Below are 26,551 nucleotides of genomic sequence, written 5' to 3'. Positions count from 1 at the left end.
CAGGCCTCACTGCAAGCGCTATTTAACGAAATGCTGGGAGAGGACCCGGCCAAACATATTGAGATGGACAGAGCACATCGGGCCCTCCGTCCCAAAGGCCCTGCTTCCAAACCAAGGGACGTTGTCTGCAGGATACACTCCTTCCCCCTTAAGGAAGATATTATGACTAAATCCCGCTCTATTCGCAACCTCACGTTTGATAACGCACCGGTCCAGGTGTACCCGGACCTCTCCTGGATAACCCTCCAAAAACGACGGCTGTTGCAGCCTCTCCTCCGCACCCTGCAAGACAGAAATATGCCCTACCGTTGGGGTTTCCCCTTCTGCCTCACGGCCAGACATCAGGGGAAGTCGGCCTCCTTTCGTTACCCGGAGGACCTCGACTCCTTTTGTGACACTCTGGGCATACCTGTCCCTAAACTCCCTGCCTGGGATTTGATAGCTTCCCCGCCACCTCCGCCGGTGCTCTGGCAGAAAGTACCCTCGACCAAGAGACACAGAGGACCGGATCCGGATCGCAGACCACCTACGCACAAATGACACGGATTCCTCCACCGGTGGAACTCCCTGCAGTTTATTTTTGACCAGGTTTTTTCTTTTTGCTCTCCCCGGAGCGCTCTCTCTCAATTTTTTTTTTCCCGCATGGGGTTTGCTCCCCCTTCCCTCCCCCGAGGGCCTGAGCTTTACAAGGTTTCTACTTTGAACTGTCTTTTACCCAGGGCTGGCCTAGGTAGAGTCCGAGGACAGATTGACTCCCAGGTTACCGACCCCCCCCCCCCCCCCCGTGGTTTTTTCCACCCCTTGGTTCCTTCAGAGACTATAAACTGTTGGTGTCTACCTGCCCGGCTTTTTTTTTTTTCTTCCCTCGCTCAATGTCCATGGTCTAAACTCCAACAAAAAACGCCATCTTGCCCTTCGGGAATTTCGGCAATCCGGGGCGGACATAGTGATGGTCCAGGAAACTCACTTCAACCGGGGTGATTCCTTTAAGTTTGCCTCTAGACATTTCCCCCAGGCTTTTCAGGCCTTCAGCACACGCAAGCGGGCGGGGGTGGCCATACTTGTTAGGAAGGGTTCCCCCTTTACGTGCACATCGACATACCTAGATCCGCAGGGCCACTATGTTATACTCCGAGGTACCTGGCACACGCAGGCCCTCACCCTATGTGCCCTTTATGCCCCTAACGCACGCCAGCACCGTTTCCTGTCTAGCGTCTTGTCCCGCCTTTTTAGAACATCCTCTGAGCTTCTGGTGATAGGGGGGGACTTCAACCTTGTTCCGTCAGTCCCACAGGACCGCCATGTGGGGAATCCGCAGGCGCCCCAACCCAGAGTCTTGAGGGACTCTAAGTTGTTCCACCAGATCACCAGAAGACGGGCTTTATTTGATGTTTGGCGAACCCTGCACCCCCAGGATCGCCAATATACTTTCTATTCGGCCCCCCATCGCACTCACTCGCGCATTGATCACTTTTTTGTAAACAATAACACGTTGAGGGCTGTCCGCTCCGCACACATTCTGCCTATCTCCTGGTCTGACCACGCCCCGATTACCGTGACGCTAGACATTGGGGTCCCACTTCGCAAGCCCTGTAACTGGCGACTGAATAACTACCTATTGCAGCATCTCCCGTCCAAAGCGGAGCTGGAATCTTCGCTCCAACTGTATTTAGCTGAAAATGATACTCCAGACGTTACCCTCCCCACCTTGTGGGCTGCCCACAAAGCCGTTATTCGGGGCCGATGCCTTGCCCTCTCCTCGGCACTGAAGAGAGACGCACAGGCCGCCAGGCTGCTGGCTGAGGGACGGTTGAAGACCCTTGAGGCTAGGCTTCAGGGTGCCCCCTCCCTGACACTGCTTAAGAAAATTGTACAGACGAGAATGACTCTAAGAGATCTTGCTCTGGGATCAGTGGAGAAGGCGCTTATCCGTCTGCGACAGCTCTATTATGATAAGGGGAATAAAGCGCAGACCCTGTTGGCTCGGAAACTGGCTGATCAAACACAAGCCTCTACGCCTTCCCAAATCAAAACCAATAAAGGAGACCTTTTGTCTCACCCGCAGGCCATCGCGGACACGTTTGCGGCCTTTTACACTGATCTCTATAATAAGCAGGATATACCCCATAATCCACCATCCCCCGCATTCACTGCCCACATTAATAGGTACCTGGAAAACATGACACTGCCCCGACTGAAGGACTCCGACCTTCAAGACCTCAATGCCCAAATTACGGATGAGGAACTGCTAGTGACGGTGAAAGCACTCCCGGCCCACAAATCTCCGGGACCTGACGGATTCCCGTACGAGTACTATAAGACATTTCTACCTATTCTGAGTCCCTACATGACCAAGCTATTCAACTCCTTCCTCAAACGTTCCCCGGCCCCGACTGAGATGCTGGCCTCCTTTATTTCTGTCATCCCAAAACCAGATAAAGACCCGACTCTCTGTGCCAGCTATAGGCCTATTGCTCTATTGAATTCAGATTTAAAATTTTTTACAAAAATCCTAGCGAACCGCCTCAACGCGCTTCTTCCGGCTCTGATCCATAAGGACCAGGTGGGCTTTGTACCTTACAGACAGGCGGGCGATAACACCAGGAAAGTCATTGACCTTATTGATGTAGCTAACAAGACTGCTCTCCCCTCCCTGGTCCTGAGTCTAGATGCAGAAAAGGCATTTGACCGCCTGAGCTGGCCATTCATGACGGCGACCTTACGCCACATGGGATTTCAGGGTCCTTTCATGCAAGCAATACAACACCTCTACACCACCCCCACCTCGCAAGTTAAAACCCCGTATGCTACATCCCCATCTTCTCTATCGCCAATGGCACCCGCCAGGGCTGCCCCTTATCCCCCCTGCTGTTTGCTCTCTGTGTGGAGCCCCTGGAGGAGGCCATTAGAAGCAATCAGGATATCAAGGGAATTTTGGTTCGGGATAGGGAATTTAAAATATCTCTATTCGCAGACGATGGCATCCTTACCCTGACTCAGCCTAATACGTCCTTGCCCAACTTGAGTGCGGAACTGCAGCGATACGGGGAGATCTCGGGTTACAAGATTAATGCCTCCAAGTCAGTGGCCCTCCCGATTAACATACCTGTGGCAGAGGAAACTCACCTACGTTCGGTGTTTCCCTACAGATGGGAGAACTCCTCTCTTAAATACTTGGGGGTTCTCATTACCCCGTCCTTCCATACCCTCTACCAGGCCAACTTCCCCCCCCCCCTCTATAGGGAGATTAGGGCACTTATCCATAAATGGAAGGCTCACCAAATATCGCTCTTAGGGCGGCTCGCGTCTATTAAAATGGTAATCCTCCCCAAACTCCTTTACTTGTTTCAGACGCTCCCGATCTCGATCCCCTACGCGCACCTCCGTATGCTCCAGAAGGACTTGCTGAAGTTCCTGTGGATCTATAAAAAACATTGAGTTCCTGCCTCCGTTCTGACTGCCTTGCGCTCGGACGGGGGCCTGGCGTTCCCCGACCTGGTTAGGTACCACCAAGCGACGCAATTACGGGCTATAGTCTCCTGGTTCACACAGCGGTCGTACAACAAGTGGTCAGAGATAGAGAAGCTATGGTTGCACCCGAATAGCCTGCTCTGGGGCACAGAAACACAAATTGATACGAACCGCTTACTGGGGCCGATGGCTCAACTTAATCAGCTCTGGAGGAAACTCTCCCGGGAACACAGGCTCCACTCGGAGGCATCCTTGCTAACCTCGTTTCTTTGTAACCCTAAACTCCCGGACAGCCTTACCCACCAGATGTCTTGGCCCTGGGCGTCCAGGGGTTTATTTCACCTGGGACACCTAGTGGACCCCAGATCGAGAAAACGGCTGTCTTTCTCGGAGCTACAGACTAAACACGACCTCCCCCAGCGGACGTTCTACAGTTACCTACAGATCAGACATTTTGCGCAAACCATAGCACCAAGACTTCAATTCTCCCCACCCACTCCCTTCGAACTGATTATACTCGAGGGACGGAACCGCAGGGGAATGTTATCAGACCTCTACCGCATCCTTAACTCGCACCACTTTCACGCAAAGGGCAAGCACAAGTATATGCTGCGATGGGAAAGAGAGTTGGGTGAGGAACTTCCACTGGAAGCGTGGCAGGGGATCTGGAGACAGGCGGCCAAATCCTCCCTGTGCACCCTTTATAAAGAAAACTTTTATAAAATTCTCTACCACTGGTACCAGACCCCAGCTGTGCTCCACAAAATTTATCCCTCCACCTCTAATCGATGCTGGCGCTGTCTACAGGACAGGGGTACCTTATTCCATATATACTGGACTTGCCCTTTGATAGCCCCGTTCTGGACATCAATCCAACAGCTCCTTGTCCGGGTATTTGAGGTGCCTGTCCCGTTTGTGCCCAAGTTCTTTCTATTTGGCCTGTCCCAACCGCGGATGGCTAAGCCGTCCCGGCAGCTCCTGCGGCATATTCTTACCGCAGCCCGTTGTCTAATAGCCCTTAACTGGAAGAGTCGACTGGCCCCATCTATGGAGGCCCTCTACTCCAGGATTAAGGACGTGGAACTAATGGAGAAAATGACGGCCAGAGTGAGGGACAGGCTGGAGGAATTTGACCGAGTATGGGAGAGATGGCGGCTGCGGGAAGACTAGGGGCGAAATGGTTAAGGTATGGCGACCTGGATCTCTGGCACTTTCTTTTCTTTCTCGTCTCTCTCTTTTCCCTTCTCACCTATTCTGTTTTTATAGCGGATCTCATCTGCTATGCACTTTGTGTTTTGCATGGGCCGCATGGCAGCTCACTCTGGGCCGTGGGGATTGTGGGGTGGGCGGCTGACTTTTGGTGTCCTCCGCCCCCTAGCACTCTGTCGCCCAATCTACTGGATTCTATTGCACATGCCTATGATCTGTTGCTGCTTATCGCATATCTATACTTACTCTTGCACAGCTCTACAGATGTTTGCCTTTCATTGTACTTTTGTACTGTTTGTATACCTATGCTACCACTGATAGTTAATAAAACTTTATTTGATAAAAAAGAAATAACGTTCGCATCATCACAGGGCAAATTACAATCAGAACATAAACAATGGAAACCGTGGACTGACTGGTATCAAACAAAAAGCTTTGCATAATATTTACGACTTGCATATACTCAAATAATACGAAAGAACTGTGTAACTATACATTTTGTTTATTTTATTTTACATTGGCAATTTCTTTTTCTTTCAATCCTTGTTTATAACACGTTGAAAGGTTCTCAAAACTCTTTACCTTCATGTTCCAAACAACTTACACTCCTCACTAAGATAGATAAACCACTGTACAATAATGAGTATCTGTATTTAGCAACTTTGAGATAATAAGGAATACAGAATCTCCCCTCCCAAGACACAGGGTGACCCCAGTTGGGGTGTTGGAAGGGGGGAGATTCATCTTCACACAATAAAAAGATAGTGAACATTGTTCCAAACATTTGGACAGGAATTCCATCAACATATACCAATGATAAGTGCCTACAAAAGGCTTGGAACGGAAAATCAAATCGGAGCGTCATGACGAGCTGACGCCGCGACCTCTGACCAGGGGGGAGGAGCCGGCATGCAGGCGCGGAAGCCCGAGAGGGAAGGAACACGGAGGTCTGTGGACATCGGAGCGTGAGAGGCTCCGAGCGGGACACGGACCGGACGGTGAAGTCACCGCCAGCACCGTCGGAAGAGATGCGGGGATTGACCCCGCGCTCCGGAGAAGGAAAGAGCGGAGGTTTACCATCGGAGCGGTGAGGTGACTGCTGGCCCGTGTGTCTCTCTCCTCCCTCCCTCCATCTGCTGGTCTGTCCTTATGTTACAGAGGCTGAGGACAAATGCACGCCTGGGGATCAGGCGACTGGAGAGGGAAATAAACCGGGTCAAGATAAAGTCTTTCTCCTGGATGAAATGCAGCACAGCAAGGTATGAGTAAATGTCAGGGGGACCTGAGAGACTTGTTGGCTATTGGTTAAAACTGGAAAGACTGGTAAGACTCTTCTTTTTCTTCTTTGATATAAAACAAACAAATGCTCCTTTTCTTTTTTTGGATATCCTCAAATCAGTTTAAGAGAGCGAGTGGAGTAGCTCCCTTAAAGGAGAAGTTAGAGGTATACAAGCTCTGTCTTATACCATTGGGACTGTGCGCTTTCCCCTATGTTCTTAGAGGCAGGGAAGCATGAAAGCATGGAAGCATGAAAGAGATATGAATTTGGAGAAGTATTAAGCGACAATTACTAATTAAATGGAGGAGGTGTGTAGTGGTAATTTTACCCCCTATTGGACGAACTGAGAGCTTATGTGGTGTACATAAAAACCCTTTCATATGGAACGTGACTCGAGGGGGAGAAGGAAATAGGGGCGACAGGGAGAATTGGTGTGGAAAACGGGAGAACTCTAAGAGGTTCATTGGAAGTTGGTGCTAAATAACTGGATAAAATCCTAAAGGTGGGTGACTAAGCCCTCCTCCCTGGACCCCTTAATAGAGGTATGGAATAAAGGGCCGTGGAAAGGAATTAGTATCTTTATTCATTTATATAAGTTTGCTATATTGGAAGGGCTTTAAAGAACAGGACTTCCAAGATTTCTATTCGAGCCAAAACGTGTAAAAATAACTGCGTATGGACTGATAATTAAAGAACCAGGTAATAAAAGCCTAAACATTCGGCTCATTAAGAAGGTCACGGATCAAAGAAGGGGAATTTATAAGCAGATTACCTGGCAGCAAACAAACTTGGAGGCCCAGTAACTGGTGATTAGAGGGGAAATTAGAAGATCTTGGATAATATCTTCCCAATAATAATAAACTGGTCCTAGAAGGGGATAGAAGCCCACTTGAGAAGAAACTGGGGAAGCGAATGAGAAAAGGAAAGGAAGCAACAATGAGTAAGTCAACAAGCAAAACAAAGGGAGGTCCCTTGAAAACTCCAAAAGATAGAGGGAATGAGAGTTCAATAAGACAGTTCATGACACAGGGCTCGAGCCCCAGAGACCAGGAAAGTACCAGACACCAACACCCTAAGACAGTGAGGAGAAAGGGGCGGGAAGATAAACTCGGGGAAACCCCAGATCAGTCATTAGAAGAATTAGGGAATGGGAGTGACACAGAAATAAGTAAATTGGAGGAAGGAAGAACGGTGGATCAAATACTAACAAAAGGCGATCTGATAGAAATGTTTACACGAATGGAAAAGTCAATTAAAACAGATATAAACCTGTTGCGTGTTGACCTGGGTCATCTGTTAAAAAGAGTGGAGGTGACGGAGGAAAGGGTAGAGAATCTGGCCCAGGAGGTCATAAAGTTGAAGGAAAAGGTTAAACTCTCCCAGCAAAATCAGAGGGGTCTTCTATATAAATTAGAAGACCAGGAAAACCGCAACAGACAGAAAAATATCCGAATCCGATCAGTGCCAGAATCTAGAGGGGAAGATTTAAATAAAATCATCAAAATAATATTCAGCCCATTCCTGGAAGAAGGGAAGGAGGAATTTCCAGCAATTGAGAGAGTACACCGGATTGGTCAATGGAGAAATAATGGGGCTAGTAGACCCAGGGATATCATTGTGAGATTCAGGTTCTATAAGGACAAAGAAGATATCGGGGTGAAGTTGAGGAGAGGGGGGCCCCCTTATATATGGACACAGAGTTACAAATATTTACGGACTTGGCCCCCGAGACGTTGACCAGGAGAAGATTATTAAAACCACTGTTGGAAGAAATGAAGAAAAAAAATATTAAATATAACTGGGGTTTCCCCTCATGTTTAATTGGTCTGGGGGACGGGGTGACAGCTAGACTGAGATTCCCGGAGGAATTAGAGGACTTCTGTAAAAAACTAGATCTGTGGATCCCAGACCTTCCCGGATGGGGGGATGGGGAGGGGAGGGGGTGAGGGGGGGGGGATGGAGTGGATTGCAGGAAAGTTAGGGGGCTACGGTCCTCCCTCCCGGCCCCCCCTTCGTATGTTGGGGGCCGGGAGGGAAGATGGGGCAGGCATGCGGGGGCACCCTGGAGAGGAGACTCAAGGATGGTTAAGTACTACAGAGCCATCGGCGAGTTAAAGGCCACAATTGGGCCGGGGGGGAGGGGGAGGATGGGAGGGGAAGGGGGTGGGGGGAAAAACCTATGCGTGGGAAGGGGGGGGGGGGCGGAGGTTCAGGGGAGGAGGGAGAAGCGACAGGATCAAAAGGGAGACACTAGATGTCGGTCATAAATTTTATGACGTATAACGTCAAAGGGCTGAACTCCCCAAGTAAGAGGCATAAGATCCTAAAAGAGCTCCATTATTATAAAGTAGATGTGATTAGTCTACAGGAAACCCATTTTGCCCATGAAGCGAACACTAAATTATATTCCAAAGAATTCCCAGTTTGGTACTACGGCGACGCTATAACAAATAAGAGTAGGGGAGTGGCTATAGGGTTTGCAAGGAAGGTGCAGTTCAAGTTAGAGGATAGACTAGTTGACCCCGAGGGAAGGTACTTAGTATTAAAAGGGAAACTGGGAGAAATGGAGTGTACCTTAGCTAATCTATATGCACCAAATCGCGACTCCGCAAAATACCTGGTCAACTTTCTGGGTAAATTGATGGACTTTAAGAAAGGCCCGGTAATTTTGATGGGAGATATGAATTTTAGCATGGAACCAAGTTTGGATAGTACGTCCTGTGCACAGGGGACTAGTAGGATTCAACTTAAAAGAACTAAACAAAAACTACATGCATCCCAATTAGTAGATGCATGGCGGGTACAACACCAAAATGAAAAAGACTATACGTTTTACTCCCCTGTGCATGGGACGTACTCCCGGATCGATTATATATATATGTTGAACATAGAATTTTGGAAAGGATCATAGAGACTAGGATCGAGACAACTACTATTTCAGACCATGCCCTGGTGGGAATGAAGATGGTAGTAAAGGGAGAGGAAAGGATACCTTTCTCATGGCGTCTGAATGAGGGTTTACTCCAAGATGACGAGGTAGGAAAAGAGATTGAGAAAGAAATAAAACAGTATTTTGCTATAAATAATACGGAGGAGGTATCAAGGCAAAATTTATGGGAGGCCCACAAAGTTTATATCAGGGGTATCCTGATATCCCAGGGAGCTAGGAAAAAAAAAGAACGACTAGGTAAAATAAGAACCATAATGGAGGAAACACATATAATAGAAAAACAACATAAACAAAAAGGGAATCAAGATAAAAGGATCCTTCCAAAATTAATAGCCAAGAGGGAAGAACTGAAAATTTTAATGGAACAAGAAACTCAAAAAACCCTCAGTCAGAGAACCAGGGACGGGTATTATGGCGGGAATAAACCCACCAAATACCTTGCAAGAAAGTTACAAAAGGAAAAATCTAGGAACTTCATAGAAAAGATTCATTCAGGAAAGGGGGAAATGGTTTTTGGATCATCTGAGATAGCAGAAACATTTAAAAACTATTATGAGAAAGTATACTCAGTAGAGCAGCTAGAGGGACTTGCGGGGGAGGATAAGGAGGCACAAAGAGAAGAGTTTCTGGAAAAGGCCCAGTTAACAAAAATCACGGAAATAGACAGGGAAGATTTGGACAAACCCATAACAGAGGAGGAATTAAAAAGGGCACTTATGGAATCAGCCTCGGGGAAGAGCCCAGGCCCGGATGGGTTTACGGTATACTACTATAAAAAAGAAAAAAAAAAGAAATATTAATTCTGCACCTATGTAGTTATATGAATGGACTGGGTATGGACTATGAGTTGAGTAAAGAGGCAGCTTCTGCTAATATAACTATAATTCGGAAGGAGGGGAAGGATGAGACAAGGTGCCCTAATTATAGGCCTATTTCTTTACTTAATGCTGATATAAAGCTCTTTGCTAAGGTGCTGGCGGGAAGAATGAAGGCCATGATGGGCACATTGATTCACCCAGATCAGGTGGGTTTTATACCAGGGCGGGAAGGAAAGGACAATGGGGTGCGAACGGTGCTCCTACTGTCCCAGGGAATTAGGGGGGGGGGGGGCCCAGTCTACTCTGGTCGATTGATGCCCAGAAGGCTTTCGACAGGGTGAGCTGGGGCTTTATGCTCCAGACGTTGAAAATGATGGGGGTAGGCCCCAAAATGATCAAGAGAATAGGGACACTATATAGTCACCCTACCGCAAGGGTCAGGGTTAACGGTATGATGTCCTTACCTTTTGAGTTAAAAAACGGAACGAGGCAGGGATGCCCGCTGTCACCTATGTTATTTGTATTATCCCTGGAACCACTGCTTGCCACGATCCGTAATGACCCACAGATTAGCGGAATCAAAATAGGGAAGGAAGAACACAAATTGGCTGCTTTTGCAGACGATATTTTATTTTACATCAACAACCCTGGGGTCTCCATGCCTAAACTAATGGAAGTAATAGTACAATATGGCCAACTCTCGAATTCTAAAATCAATCAGGCAAAATCAGAGATCCTGAATTTAAACATGGGTAAATTAGATAAAGAGAAGCTTCAAAAAAAGTTCGAGTCCCCCTGGCGGAAGGAATTGAACTATCTCGGAATAAAATTAGCGACCACGATAGAGAAGATGTATAAATTAAACTATCTTCCCTTATTAGAAGAAATTAAGAAAGAAAGCAAAAGATTAGCTAACAGATCACTATCCTGGTTAGGACGTATCTGCGCATTGAAGATGTATATTGTGCCAAAAATATTATATAAACTACAGATGATCCCCTTAGCAATCCCAAAGTATTACTTCTCTGAGATGAAATCCTTAATAATGGATTTTATCTGGAATAATAAGAAACCAAGAATACCCTTCACTACATTAAAACGAAGTAAAGGAAAAGGGGGATTAGCTGTTCCTGATATTCAGAAATACTATAAAGCTATCGTGCTGTCAAGAGTAGTGGAGTGGGTTAGGGGGAATAATAAGGAGAAAAGATGGATAGATATAGAGAACACTTTTAGTAGGGCACAGTTAAATAAAATAGTGTGGAATCCACCAAAGTACAGGACACTAGATGTAAATATTAATGTTTTAACACTAAACGCACTGAAGGTTTGGAATGGGGCATACAAGAAATTGAATGGTCAGTATAACTCGCCACTTATTGAGTTAACTGAGAATGAATATTTTCCTCCTGGATTAAAAATTAATAGTGGGAATTGGTTAAACAAGGGGAAGGTGTGTGTAAAAGATATCACAAAAAATGGAAGGATGAAGTCACTTTATGAGTTAAGATATAAAGGGGAAATAGGGAAAGTAGATGAGTTAGGTATCTCCAGCTGGCCCACTTTGTGGGGAGTTTACCGCAGCCATTGAAAAGGGAAAACAAGCTCTCTCCATTGGAGAGGTTGTGTTTAACAGATAACCCAAAGAGGATTGTCTCCAGGCTGTATGAGCTCCTGACCGAGGGGGAGGGGCTGGAGAGCCCCCCGTATATACAAAAATGGGAAAGGGAACTAGGTTCACTATGTGATAAAGGCACATTGGGAAAAAATTTTAAACTGGTTCATAGATCATCCTGATTGGGGCTTGACGTGTAGTGTTTTGTTGCGTGCTCCGGGCTTCCTTTTCCTTTCTTCTATCCGCATAGGTAACAAAAGAGGGTGGGGGGGGATCCGGGGGGGGGGGAATTATGGGAAGAAGCTGTGCGAGGGTGGGTACGGGCTAAATACTAGGGATAGTATAGGATAATTGGGCTCTATTTTTTTTATATATATAAATTAATAAAGATTATTGTTGGTAATGTTAATGTAAAAAATGAGCTACAATGATGTGAAGACGAGGAAAACAAAATGAACGTTAAGTTGATTTGCCCTCGCAGATAAATTCGCTGACGTAGCAAAAAAAAAAAGAAAAAAAAAAAAGGCTTGGAACGAAGGAGGAATTATTGTGATCTGTTATCTTCCTTTGTGTTATACCATATTTATGGTAAACTTTGTATATTCTTTTCTGAAAAAACTCAATAAAAACTTATTGAAAAATTAAAATGAAAAAATCTAATTATTGGTTTGGACCAATGTGTATTCTACTACATATTTTTGGTAAAATATCCCAATAAGTGTATATTGATTGGTTTGCGCAAAAGTTCTAGTGTCTAAAAACTATGGGATAGATTTATGGACTTTCTTTTATTTTTACTAGTAATGGCAAATAGAAGGAGAAGTCAGCTCCGAGCGCATAGCCTTTCATCACTACAGCCCTGATTGATAAGATTCCAGCCCTGCCTAGGTCCAATCAGACACCAGTGACATCACTTCCTGGTCCATGCCGGTCTGTGTGGAGCTGCTTGGTTCCTTTGCTCCTGGAGAAACACTGTGATCCATTCCAGTCAGCTGCTCAATCCTTTCCAGCTATCCGGAACCACGGTGGGACACACAGAGCCATGTGGAATGCCAGGACTGTGCTTTACTTTGATGAGCATGCATCTTCTATCATATTGTAAGTGTTTTTAATCTTCTCCTATTAAAGTCATCATTCTAACATTACACTCAGGTCGGCGCCTCCCACTCCCTGTTTTTTCCTTGCATATCTTGCAGAGTTCTGGACACACTCCGAAGGATGGCTGCCTTACTTTTTAACCCTTAATACCCCTTTCTATGGATACATCACCATCCAGCTATTACAGCCACAGACTATACCCCTAAGGATTACTCCATCTGGAGTGCAAGATAAACACTGACTATACTGCAAATCTGACAATAAGTGACACTTTTTGGTGACCAGTGACACTAATACAGTGATCAGTGCTAAAAAATGCACTGCCACTGTATAAATTACACTGGCAGGAAGGGGTTAATGCCAAGGGTGATCAAGGGGTTAAGTGTGCTCCTAGGGGATGGTTTCTAACTGTAGGGGGGGGGGGCAGATGCACTTGAGGAAAAGAGATCCGTGTCTCAGCTAAGCTGAAACACAAGATCTCTTTTACACCCTGACAGAACACTGGACTGCCTTGTTTACGCTGTTCTCCCTTTCTTCTGAATGATCTGTGCTGTGTCCAGTCACAGTGGGAGCGATGCTTCAATGGCGTGTGCGTGCCCCCTGGATCTTGTGCCCAAAATCATATACCTGCACATGTTTTTGTGCAGCTGGTCCGCCCTGCCGCAGTATATATGCGATGGGTGGTCCCAAACCGGTTAACTTTAGTGTCTTTTTACTGATAGTTTGTGCTCGATAAACCATTCCATCTGTATATATACCAGGAATTGTATGGATAAAAGCCAATTAGATATTAAGTATTGGCGTATAACCTAATTTTAAGAGGGAAGTTTCAGAAAAAAAACATATTTTTTAAATAAACAACTTTGAATTAAAATAAGGGTCAGTGCCCATCTGTAGCCTCCTCATCTCCCATCAATTCAGCTTGATCAATGCCCATCCATCTGCAGCCCATCTCATCAATGCAGCCTGAACAATGCCCATCCATCTGCAGCCCATCTTATCAATGCAGTTTGATCAATGCCCATCCATCTGCAGCCCATCTCATCAATGCCCATTTTTAGCCTCAATGCTCATCTGCAGCCTCATCATCGATGCAGACTGGACAGTTCAGGAAATCACTGAGCCGTCATCTCCTGTTTACTCAGCTCACATTCGGCTCTCAGTCACCTCTCTCTCACACACAGTCCTGCCTCCGCCATCGGCATTGGACCAGCTCCTGTGATAGATAGAAGACTGGTCCAATGCCAGTGGCGGAGGCAATACTGTGTGTGTGTGATGTGAGAGCCGAGTAAATGGGAGATGACGGCTTGTGAATTTTGGCATCGTTCGTCCCCCTCCTTCCGCTCCAAGGTATGATGTTGGCGTATAACACGCACCCGTGATTTGCTCCCTATTTTCAGGAGGAAAAGTGCGTATTATATGCCGATAAATACGGTATGTATTTTGCAGAGCAGAAGTGAAACAAAGTTGATGTCTGATCAGCTGTATACATAACATGGAGATGTGATGGCGAAGTCTTATCAAACATAAGAGGGGTCTGGCTGAGGGAGAAGAGAGAATAGATAAAGCATTTTTTGTATCAAGGACTGTAATAAATAAATTTTAATAGATCTGTAGGAATTGGAAATAAAGTAGAAATAATAAAAAAAGGGGTTTCAAAGAAAACCTGTGGTCAGACTTTAAAGGCACAACAAACACTGGGAGTACAAAAAATATTTAGCATTTATTGAAAAATACATAAAGTATAAAGACCAAAGACATGAAAGAAATAATAAAAAAATCACATATACAGATAAGAATCGATACATGATGTGAGCCCTAAAGAGTCTGCGCGTTTCGTTGTACACTTCTTCAGGACACATTTGGGTTTCAATAGTTGCAAAGAAGAGAGGGATCTCACTATCTTGCAGGAGGGTCATGTAAATACGTGTTAGTCAATCAGTGATCAGACAGAAAATGGTTTCCAATAGAGAAAAACATATGGAAAAGCTCAGGGGCAAAACAGCTCAACACAGCCAAAAAACAACTAAAGGCCACCTGTGGGCCAATCATCAAAACCTTCTAAAAAAGTGCTTTTAAACAGGGGATATTAGATGGGAGATGGACTATGCCATGGACCATGATATACAGATCAGAAAAGCCACAAGCAGAAGCTTGACTGTCTATCAAATATGGTGGATCCAGATCCAAGCCAGCGGTCATCCCAAACAAATAAATATATGGTGGTATCCGAAAATCCCCTGGGAGAAAGTGAACATCAAATGTGTCCTGAAGAAGTGTACAACGAAACATATAGATGCATTAGGGCTCACATCATGTATCGATTCTTATCTGTATACAGTATGTGATTTTTTTTTTTATTATTTCTTTCATGTCTTTGGTCTTTATACTTTATGTATTTTTCAATAAATGCTAAATATTTTTTGTACTCCCAGTGTTTCTTGTGCCTTTAAAGTCCAACCACAGGTTTTCTTTGAAACCCCTTTTTTATTATTTCTCCAATATTCACGGATGAGGCAATGTGAGTGCTTTTTCTTTTCCTATTGGAAATAAAGTAATTACATTTGCCTAAATTGTATGGCAAATGTCACATTTTATGGCTAAGCCGGCTATATATGGATCACAATGCGAGCTGTTCAGCAGGGACTGTCTGAATATTGATCCATGTATGGGCGAGCTGGTCTATCAATCGACTTGTATACAATCAGCCTGTTGGGTTTTTCCTGAATGATCAGAGCCACCAGCTATAGCCGGCAACACTGATCATTAGACTTGACACACCCGCTGGCTTGTATATAATTTTTTGCCATTTTGCCAAGGCACCGCCTGAAACCTGAACACACCCTGATTGGAAAAGGCCGATACATAGCAATTAGAAAATTGTAGATGACCTTTCATCAAATATCAACACATTAAATGGATTAGTAGAAGTATTCAGTATTTGATGCTCCATATATTTTGTTATATTTCATTAAAACTGATCAGAGAAATAAAAAGACAAAAAGTGATTACCGCAGCTCCTTTCTTTCTCTTCCCTTATCTTTTTCTAAAACAATCTTTTGAAGGATTTTGACGAGCTCTCCTCCATCTCTTTGCTCTTCTACATCTGAATCCCAGTCATGTCAGGGAACACCTAGACACAGAGATGCATTGTCACTAATGGTTACTATGTTGTCCAGATCCCTCGGATGTAATATGTCTGAGGATTAATTTCCTGCTGAAGACTGAAATCTTTATGGAACTTTATTTTTTATAACAATATATCCAAAATGAAACTCCAGAGACAGATAAACTGCTTGTTCCCAATCCATGCAGAGATAAAGGGTGCAAATGAATACAACTCTGTCATCATTACTATATTATTAAATGTATTTTATATGGAAGAAGTATTTTAACCTCTTGCTGACCAGCCACTGTCATTATACAGCGGCAGTTCGGCTCTCCTGCACAAATTGGTGTAGCTGTATGGCGGCGCATGTAGGCATGATAGCGGGAGGGCGCTCATTGCAAGCTGCCAGAGTGTGCCCATGGGTTGGCAGACTCAATGTCTGCCGGCGACCCGCAATCACCTAGAACAGAGGCAGAATGGGGATCTGTCTTTGTAAACAAGGTGAATACCCATTCTGACAGATGACATGACAGATCTTATGTTCCCAGTCATCAGAAACAGCTATCTCTGTCATGTCTCTGACACATTTATAACACACCCAGGGAACACAGTTAACCTCTTGATTGCCTCCTAGCGTTAAACCCTTCCCTGCCAGTGTCATTTTTACATTGATCACTGCATTTTATAGCACTGATCAATGTAATAATGTCACTGGTCCCCAAAAAAGTGTAATTTGGGGTCAGATCTGTCGGCCACAATGTCGCAGTTCTGCTAAAAATCACAGATCGCCACCATTACTAGTAAAAAACAGAAAAAATAAATAAAAGTCACTAAATCTATCCCATAGTTTGTAAACACAAACCAATAAATATGTGCCTATTATTTACCAAAAATATGTAGAAGAATATTTATCGGCCTAAACTGATGAATACATTTTTGTTTTTTTATATATTTTTTTGGATATGTATTATAGCAAAAAGTAATAAAAAATTTTCTTTTTTTTTTTTAAATTGTCGCTCTTTGTTTATGGCACAAAAAATAAAAACCACAGAGGTGATCAAATACCACCAAAAGAAATTTCTATTTGTGGGAAAAAGAGGACGCCAATTTTGTTTGTATACAACATCGCGCCACCTCCACTGAACTCTTCCAGGGAACCCAGGAAGGACACCTTACTGCCACTGTAGGCGATACTCTATTGTAATGTAATAAGGTAGGTTTGGGACTGGTCTGAATATGGTTTTCCTCTAATGCTCGCCATCGAATTGTCCGGCAGACTTAGTCCGGCGGACCACAGTACGCTGGACAATTCGATCGTGTGTGGGCTCCAGCGGACTTTTTCATCGTAAAGTCCGGCGGACTTAGAAAGTAGTTTTGGCTTTCAGTGGACAATCCGTTCGTCAGTGTGCTAGTCCGGCGGACTAAGAATGACGCATGCCCTGAAGCAAGTACGAGAAGGAAGCTATTGGCTACTGGCTATTGAACTTCCTTTTTCTAGTCCCGTCGTACATGCTGTACGTCATCGCGTTAGAAATTGCTGCACTTTCGGAGTGTCCATGTGTGGCCAAGTCCGGCGGATTGTGTGCCGGATTGTTTGCCGGACCAATTCCACTGGACAATGAACAGTAAACTCTAAACTAATGACCTGGAGGGAATTGTAAAGCATTGCCGATGGAAAATTTACAGCATGGAAGTTTGTTGTTTGTTGCAGTTTTAGGACTTGACATTATGGATCAGTTAGAAGCTGATTGGCTGCCATGCAGAGCTGCCCTCTCCAGTTTTAGTAAATCAATCCCATTGGGTATCAATTTACTCAGCACAATACACTTTAACCAGTTCCAGACCAGCCGCCGCAGTTATACTGCAGCAGGTTGGCCCAGCTGTGCAAAGCGTCTTAGCTATACATTGCGTGTGCGATGATCGGATTCGCTTCAGAACCTATCAATCCCCAGGCCCTGGCCAATGATTTCTGGCCTGGACCTGGTGATCGGTCCTAGCAAATGAAATCCTTCCCGTCTGTGTAAGTATAAACACAGCAGGGGAAGTGATGTCATCTCTCCTCATGGAACTTTTTTCTGTTCCAGAGAGAGGAGACATCTCAGAGTAAGTACACCAACACTACACTGACACCAGTTCATGTAGGTACACTTGTCACCCCCCCCCCCAATCACCCCCCCAGTTAACCCCTTCACCCTCTGTCACTGTGTCACCCAGTGCAGTGTTCATTTTTTTTTGATCACTGTACTGGTGTCATTAGTGACAGAAATCAGTGTTAGGGTACTTAGTGTAGGCCCAGATAGGTCTAGTGACCCCCCTAATAAATATTTAACCCCCTGATCACCCCGTGTCAGCAGTGATCACTGTATTAGTGTCACGGGGGACTCTGGTTAGCTAGTTTTTTTTTTATAGAGTAGGGGCACCGGTCGTATATTACTTAAATAAAGGTTTAACCCCCTGATCACCCGGCAGGTGATATCAGTGAGGTTTTAGTGTCAGATAGGGTTTGCATCACCCCAGGCAGTGTCAGATTAGTGCCAGTGGGGCTAACACCCACACACACACCATATACCTCCCTTAATAGTATATTGTCTGAATGGATCAATATCTGATCATATCTAAACTAGCATCCCCAGTAGTTTAGGGATCCCAAAAACGCAGCTTTAGAGAGATCAGCCCAAATACCAGCTAGCACCTGTGTTTAGCCCCTCTGCCCATCATAGCCCACCCAAGTGCAGTATCTATCAATCAATCACTGTCAAAAACGAAACACATAACTGCAGCATTCACAGAGTCAGGCCTGATTCCTGCGAACGCTAACAGTTTTTTTTTTTTTGTAGCATTTCAAGCAGTCGCTGACAGTCAGGAGCTGTTTTTCCTGTGAGTCTCACTACTGTACCAGTAAATTTAGAGACCAAAATGTCCAATTGAAGGTACAGTAGTGAAAAGGCCTACACGTTTCTGAGCATGACAAATAGTGAAGAGGAAGTCATCCATCTGTCAGATTCAAGCTCAGAATACAAACCTGTAGACAGCAGGGGCACCATGACAGATAGTTCTGACAATGGAGTAGTTGTCCCTGCCAAGGTCGCCTAACCCCATTCTTCTGCTGTCGTTGAGGTGCAAGAACTGCAGGGCTTTCATATGGAGCAGAGAGCCGGTACTAGTGCCGCTCATCCTGGTGAACTGGCAAGCACCAGCGGTCTAGTACATCCTGGTCATATATCCAGCACTGCAGTAACACTTGGTGACGTGGTGAGTCCCATAAGTGCAGTTCAAGCTGGTGAGGTGGCTAGCACGAGTAGTGTCCCGCAGCCACCAAGAAGAAGATCTCTATAGATCTATTATGGACCAAAGCAACTTGTATGCTGGTCAATTCATAGTCGCTAATCCCCAGTTGACCCTTGCCAGAGATTGGAAACCTATTACGGTTTCCGAATTTATGACCTTTCTGGGCCTATCCCTCTTCATGGGCATAACTAAAATGAGTGACTTGCCTATATTGGTCCACTGACCCAATTCACCATATGCCTGTGTTCTCTGCCTCCATGACCAGGACACAGTACGAGCATATCTTGCGCTTCATGCACTACAAAATTCGGCCCCTCGTAAACCACTTCAGCCAGCAGTTTGCAGCCTTATTTACTCCCCCATCAAGTTGTCTGTGTTGATGAGTCCCTGATTAAGTTTTCTGGCCACTTCTCTATCAAATAGTATCTTCCCAGGAAGCGTGCCAGATATGGGGTCAAGATGTATAAGCTCTGTGACAGGGCCACAGTTTCTACATATAGTGTTATGGTTTACCAGGGAAAAGATAGTCACATAGAGCTGGAGAACTGCCCAGACTACATAGGGATCACTGGTAAGATTGTGTGGGACTTGGTGTCACCCTTATTCGGAAAGGTGTACCACTTGTATGTAGACAATTATTACACAAGCGTGCCCCTTTTTAGTCACCTTTTTGATTGTGGAATTGGCGCATGTGGCACTGTGTGATCTAATCACCGGGGCTTCCCCCAACGGCTTGTAGAATCCTGACCGATCCAGACAGGGGAGAGAGCCTGCTTGAAGTGTAATAATTTGTTAGCAGTGAAGTGGAGGGATTCACTTAATGTTTTTGTTCTGTCCTTTCTTCACGCAGATACGGCAGTTCAAATTCCTACAGTGACTGATGTTGTGGAGAAACCCCTCTGTGTCCATGAATACAACCTTAACAAAGAAGATATTGTGTCTGCAGAAAACACGGATTTAGGCATGAAACTCGCTTTTATTTTCCCTCCTGTCCTGACCAACTTGGTCTATGCATCGATGACTGTTTCAAACGCTACCACACACTAGTGGAGTATTAGCATAGGGTACAGCACTGCACAGTCCTAGGGCACACTAGCACATTGCCTCGAAAGATGAGACGGTCATCCCATTTTGAGAGACCCTAATCTGTAACGTTCACAGTTTACAGTTTTATAAAAGTGCAAAAAAACACACAAAAAAACCTCAAAAAAATATAAAATAAAAAAGCCATAAATAGTTGTGGTTTTATTTTTCTTCTCTCTCTCTATATTGTTCACTCACTATTGTTCCATATCTATTGTTCTCTCTCTGTTGTTACTGTATTTTAGAACTGTAATGTTTTATTTTTACTATGTTTTATTATATTTGCTTTGCAGATATGGTGTGTCTTACTGTTATACTGTAATGCTACTTTGTTTTATTGTTAACCATCATTTGCTTAGCAGGTTTGCCATTCAGCTGGGGCATAGGTTTATTTATTCTGACAGCAACAGCGTTTGCTCTCACGATATGTAAAGCCATGACTCCAGTGCTGCAGGAGGTGATTTCACCATCACAATTAAAAAAAAGCATATATGCCGAAGCATGGGGGCATGGGCGGAGGAGCGATTTGCTTCTAACATTAGGGGCGGATTGCTCCCATGCTTCGGCATATATTTTTTAGGCACAGATTGCGTTACAATAAAACATAGTAAAAATATTTTTTTTTATTTGCTATGCAGGTATGGTATGTCACGTGACCACAGTTTGGTGTCTTTGGTGTTATCTTTGTGAACAATAAAAGGCAATCAGAAGTTCTGGATGTGCAGCCATTTCTTTCTTCTTTCCAGTTACCAGAATGATGCCTGCAGGTTTAGGTATCATCTTGGCATCATTCTTTTCAGCCAGTGGTCGGCTTTCATGTAAAAGCAATCTTAGCTGGTAATTAGCCTCTAGACTGCTTTTACAAGGATTGGGAGGGAACGTCCACCCCCCACTGTCTTTCATGTTTTTTTCGGGCTCTCCTGTCCCAACAGGGAACCCGAGAATGCAGCCGGTGGTTCCGCCAGCTGTCTATAGAGTTGATCGGAGACCAGAACGGCTCCAATCATTTTAGCATTTTATCACACTGATCTTGGTGTGGTCTGATGCTTAGAGGGCAGAGGAGAGATCTAGGGTCTAATAGACCCCAATTTTTTCAAAAAAGAGTACCTCTTACTAACTATTGCTATCATAGGGGATATTTACATTCCCTGAGATAACAATAAAGATGATAAAAAAAATAAAAAATTAAAAGCAACAGTTTAAAAATAAAATAAAAAAGCAAAATAAGTAATTAAAAAAGTAAATAAAAAAAAAAAAAAGCACCCCATCCTCCATGCTTACGCGCAAAGGCAAATGCAAGTTTTGGTCTGGTGGCATATGTAAACAGCAATTGCACCATGCATGTGAGGTATCACCCCAAAGGTCAGATCGAGGGCAGTAATTTTAGCAGTGGTAACCGGTAAAGACTTTTAAAAATGTATGTAGTTTGTCGCCGCTGCACTTTTGTGCGCAATTTTAAAGCATGTCATGTTTGCTATCCATGTACTCGGCATAAGATCATCTTTTTTTATTTCATCAAAAATTTGGGCAATATAGTTACATAGTTACATAGTTACATAGTTAGCCAGGTTGAAAAAAGACACAAGTCCATCCAGTTCAACCTTAAAAACAAATAAATAAAATAAAAAATAATCGTACAATCCAGATACCCAATTTTATGCCCACAATTGATCCAGAGGAAGGCGAAAAAAAAACCCAGCAGAGCATGCTCCAATTTACTACAGCAGGGGAAAAAAATTCCTTCCTGATCCCCCAATAGGCGATCGGATTTTCCCTGGATCAACTTTACCTATGTTAGTACCTAGTTATATTATGTACCATCAGGAAAGTATCCAAGCCTTTCTTAAAGCAATCTACTGAACTGGCCAGAACCACCTCTGGTGGGAGTCTATTCCACATTTTCACTGCTCTAACTGTGAAGAAACCTTTCCGTACTTGAAGCTGAAATCTCTTTTCCTCTAGACGTAAAGAGTGCCCCCGTGTCCTCTGGGTTGACCGTACAGAGAACAACTCAACACCAAGTTCACTATATGGACCCCTAATATATTTGAACATGTTAATCATATCCCCCCTTAATCTCCTCTTCTCAAGAGTGAATAAATTTAGTTCCTCTAATCTCTCCTCATAGCTGAGTTCCTCCATGCCTCTTATCAGTTTGGTTGCCCTTCTCTGCACTTTCTCCAGTTCCCCGATATCCTTTTTGAGAACTGGTGCCCAAAACTGAACGGCATATTCCAGGTGAGGTCTTACTAATGATTTGAACAGGGGCAAAATTATATCTCTTTCTCTGGAGTCCATACCTCTCTTAATACAAGAAAGGACTTTGCTCGCTTTGCAAACAGCAGCTTGGCATTGCATGTTGTTATTGAGCTTATGGTCTACCAAAACCCCCAGATCCTTCTCCACTATGGATTCCCCCAGTTGTACTCCCCCTAGCATGTATGATGCATGCATATTCTTAGGCCCCAAGTGCATAACTTTACATTTATCAACATTAAACCTCATCTGCCACATAGTCGCCCAATTAGACAGTGTATTGAGGTCGGCTTGTAAATTGGAGACATCCTGTAAAGACGTTATTGCACTGCATATCTTGGTGTCATCTGCAAAGACAGAAATATTACTTTTGATGCCAGACCCAATATCATTTATAAAGATGTTAAAAAGTAAGGGTCCCAACACTGAACCTTGGGGTACACCACTGATAACCTTAGACCATTCAGAGTAAGAGTCATTAACCACGACTCTTTGAATTCTGTCTTCTAGCCAATTTTCTATCCATTTACAAACTGATATTTCCAAACCTGTAGACTTTACCTTACACATGAGCCGTGTGTGCGGAACTGTATCGAATGCTTTTGCAAAATCCAAGTATACCACGTCCACCGCCACCCCTCTGTCCAAGGTTTTACTTACCTCCTCATAAAAAGAAATCAGATTTGTCTGACAACTTCTGTCTTTCATGAATCCATGCTGTCTGTTGCTTAAAGTGTTATTGTTCAGCAAGAACTCGTCGATGTGGTCTTTTATTAAACGCTCCAGTATCTTCCCAGCTATAGAAGTTAAGCTAACAGGTCTATAGTTACTTGGTAAAGACTTTGATCCCTTTTTAAATATAGGCACCACGTTCGCCCTGCGCCAATCCAGTGGGACTATTCCCGTCATTAATGAGTCCCTAAAAATTAGATACAATGGCTCTGAAATTACAGAGCTCAATTCTTTTAGGATCCGTAGGTGGATGCCATCAGGTCCAGGTGCTTTATCCACCTTTATTCTGTCTAAGTATTTCTGGACCATATCCCTTTTGAGCCATTGTGGATTTGGGGCTGTGTCACTACCACCCCCATTATGGACATGAGCTCCCCCATGCTCTTTTGTGTACACAGAGCTGAAGAAAGTGTTTAATAAATTAGCCTTCTCTTTGTCCCCAGTCACCAACTCTAGATTGTTTTAAAAAGGGCCTACATGCTCAGACTTGACCTTTTTACTATTAATATATTTGAAGAATTTTTTGGGGTTTGTCCTACTATCTTTTGCAATCTGTCGTTCGTTTAGAATTTTTGCATCCTTGATTTCCTTTTTACATATACTGTTAATTTCTTTGTAACATTTAAATGACACTAGTGATCCTTCATTTTTATATTTTTTAAAAGCTCTTCTCTTACAGTTTATAGCTTTTTTAACTTTGGCCGTGAGCCACATAGGTTTTGTTTTTAGCCTTTTAAACTTATTGCCCATGGGAATATACTTTGCAGTGAGGTCCCCAACAGTCTTTTTGAAGAATTCCCATTTCTGTTCTGTGCCCATTGAAGCGAATATTCTCTCCCAGTCTAAGTCCTGGAGAGTAGCCCTCATCCTTGGAAAATTAGCTCTCTTGAAGTTAAGTGTTTTTATCTTACCCGTATGTATTTCTTGTTTAGCGCTAACATCAAAGGAAATCATGTTATGATCACTGCTACCCAGGTGTTCCTTTATCTGGACATTAGTAATAAGCTCTGCATGGTTTGAGATTACCAGGTCCAACAGAGCTTCATTCCTAGTTGGGGCCTCAATAAACTGGACCATAAAATTGTCCTGTAATAGGTTTATCATTTTTTGTCCTTTAACTGTCCCAGCAGTGCCATTACTCCAGTCAATTTCTGGGTAGTTAAAATCCCCCATTATTATCACTGTCCCAGCCCTTGCAGCCCTTTCCATCTGTGCAAGGAGCTGAGTCTCTACCTCCTCATTCACATTGGGTGGTCTATAACAAACTCCAACGATTAACTTTGAACTACCCCCATCTAAATGCAGTTCCACCCATAATGCTTCGGACTCATCACACTCTCCATCCACCAGGTCCTCTTTCACACTTGCTTTGAGATCACTTCTCACATAGAGACAGACCCCGCCACCTTTCCTTTTTACCCTGTCTCTCTGAAAGAGTGCATAGCCAGGAATATTAATAGCCCAGTCATGTGAGGATTGAAGCCAAGTTTCAGCAATACCGATTACATCATAGCTCTCCTGATGCACCACAGCTTCCAACTCACCTATTTTGCTTGGCAGACTTCTGGCATTGGTGAATAAACACTTTAATGCATTATTACATTTTGCTCTGGTGTTTTTCATATTATTTTTAGTAGTACAAATTGCACTATAGTTTTCAATGGCTGTTTGCAACATGGGAAATTTCTTGACACCTGCCATATCCCACCCCCCATCTATCCCCATTCCACCCTCCATTAATGTCTGACCCCTAACTGACCTGTCTGCCCAATGTACTTCTGGTTCACCCTCCCCCCTCAAACCCAGTTTAAAAACTCCTCCAGCCTTCCCATAAACCTCTTCCCCAGCACAGCAGACCCCCTTCCATTCAAGTGCAAACCATCATTAGCATATAGGTTGCACCCCAATGAAAAGTCAGCCCAGTGCTCTAGAAACCCAAATCCCTCCTCCCTACACCAGGTCTTTAGCCATGCATTCAGCTCTCTAATCACCCCCTGCCTTTCCTGTGTTGCGCATGGCACAGGCAATATTTCAGAGAATATCACCTTGGAGGTCCTTCCCTTCAACTTGCAGCCTAGTTCTCTAAATTGATTCTTGAGGAGCCTCCACCTTCCATGTATATGGTCATTGGTTCCAACGTGGACCAAGACTGCTGGGTCATACCCAGCCCCTCCCAGTAATTTATCCACCCGGTCCACCACATGCCGAACCCTAGCACCAGGGAGACAGCAAACTATTCGGTTGAGGCGATCCTGGCGACAAATTATTCTATCAGTGTGCTTAAGTGCATTAAAATTTAAAAAAATTAAAAAATTTAAAAAATTTCCCAAAAAATTGTGTTTGAAAAATCTCTGCGCAAATATTGCGTGAAAAAAATTGCAACATCCACCATTTTAATCTGTAGGGCTTTTGCAAAATACTCAGCATGCCTCTCAGCAAATATCTTGGGGTGTGTGCTTTCCAAAATGGGGTCATTTGGGGGGGTTTGTGCCATCTTGACATTTTTTTTTTTTTTTGATAAATCTTTTTATTGAAGAAGTCATGACATACATCAGAAACAGCGGGTACATATAACATGTTACAAACAAGCCTTTATAAGTGCAGTACAATGTCTAATAAACCATCAGTAATAATTGTTAAGGAAATCTAACATAGTTCTTCTCATTGGGGATACGAAGGCTTCCACATCACGATCCGTGTGATCCATAACCAGGTCTGGAAAGGTGATAACCGGAATGTGTCAGATAAAGTTAAATGAAAACATTGGAAGAATAACCGAACTGTTTAATAATTGGTTGCCGTACCTCTGAATTGCTCTATCGTAAGTGTCTGAAATGTTACATCTAATATATGATGACCAGCATCATAACATAAGGGGAAGGAGGGGGGGGGGGGGGGGGGTCGAAAAGGAAAGGGGAGGACATGTGTACTTTAGTGTGTAAGGAATATTGCCTAATCCGATCACATCCTATAAAGACCATAGAGGCATCAAGTAACAACGACTTGCTGAGTATTTCGTTAATCTACCATATACCGTTTGTAATCATCGGTTGTTTGGAAGTGTTTCCAACATGCCCAGGTGTTAGTGAACTTAGGAGATGTGTCAAGGATTCGATGCGTGAGTTCTTCCATGTCCATTATTCTGTTTACTCTACGTAACCAATCCCTGACACAAGGGGTCGTAGTTGACTTCCAATGAACTGGGATGCACATCCTGGCTGCATTAACTAAGTGTATTACAACTGACTTCCTGTAATGGCGCTGAGATAAGGACGTATGATGAAGTAAGTATTGGGACGGTGTAAAATCTAGTGTGAAAGTCGTTATATTAGAAATAGCTTGGTGGATCGTCTGCCAATACAAACGAAGTGCTGGGCATTCCCACCAGATATGTAGGAGGGTTCCCGGGGTCTCGCCACATCTCCAGCAAGCTGGAGAAACCGAAGGGTAGAAGGAATGCAGAATATCGGGGGTTCTATACCATCGGGAATAGAGCTTAAAACCATTTTCCTGCACTGATACATTCCTAGAACCTTTGTGAACATTTATTAGTATCCGTTCCCAATCGTCTGGTGTTAGGTCTATACCCGTGTCTCTCACCCATTTAGAGCGCAATGATGTCACTGAATCGTTCGTAGTAGGA

At 44.0% G+C, this 26,551-nt stretch overlaps 1 protein-coding gene across 4 annotated transcripts in view; it reads right to left on the bottom strand.

The window, feature by feature from the left end:
* LOC143943351 (NACHT, LRR and PYD domains-containing protein 3-like) overlaps positions 1-26,551 on the bottom strand; it is a 465,848-nt gene that overhangs the window by 379,868 nt on the left and 59,429 nt on the right. For 3 of the 4 annotated variants that reach the window (XM_077465072.1, XM_077465070.1, XM_077465069.1), the window contains exon 2: positions 15,453-15,573. The exons of the other annotated variant lie outside the window; for it this stretch is intronic. The gene's annotated coding sequence lies outside the window, so the exon portion shown is untranslated. The remainder of the gene's footprint in view (positions 1-15,452; positions 15,574-26,551) is intronic. 4 annotated transcript variants of the gene reach the window in all.

The sequence above is a fragment of the Lithobates pipiens genome, unplaced genomic scaffold, assembly GCF_037356315.1.
Source record: "Lithobates pipiens isolate NorthernLeopardFrog02 unplaced genomic scaffold, aLitPip1_a1.2 Scaffold_30, whole genome shotgun sequence".
Classification (NCBI taxonomy): Eukaryota; Metazoa; Chordata; class Amphibia; order Anura; family Ranidae; genus Lithobates; species Lithobates pipiens.
This window is presented reverse-complemented; position numbering and strand designations above follow the sequence as displayed.